Consider the following 430-nt stretch of genomic DNA (forward strand, 5'->3'; position numbering starts at 1 on the left):
GTTAACTAGTTCAATTTTACTCATATCTTCTATATTATTAACGCACTTCATGATCATTACTATTTTCATAAACCTATCACTTATATTTTTTGTTTTGTGCAGAAAATATCAAGTTCATATTTTTCTTTGGTTAATTTTCTAACCTCCTTTTTGGGTGAGATTCTCAACCCCAGCTGATTTTCTATTTTTCTATAAGATTTATAGAATTCTAGAAAATAAATTGTTGTATAATGGGTCTCGATTATAGGTTTACAAAAACATCATTTCTTATTTTTAAATTTAGATCCAAACCCATTTTTATATGACTAAAAATGAGCTCATTTCCATGAACAATGAATACAGAAATGGGTCTTTCATTTAAACATTTAATTGTAGCAACAAAATCAAGCACTTTAAACAAAACCCAATACCCCGCCCGAACAATAGAAAA

This window comes from Arachis ipaensis, chromosome B08 (genome assembly GCF_000816755.2).
Source record: "Arachis ipaensis cultivar K30076 chromosome B08, Araip1.1, whole genome shotgun sequence".
NCBI lineage: Eukaryota > Viridiplantae > Streptophyta > Magnoliopsida > Fabales > Fabaceae > Arachis > Arachis ipaensis.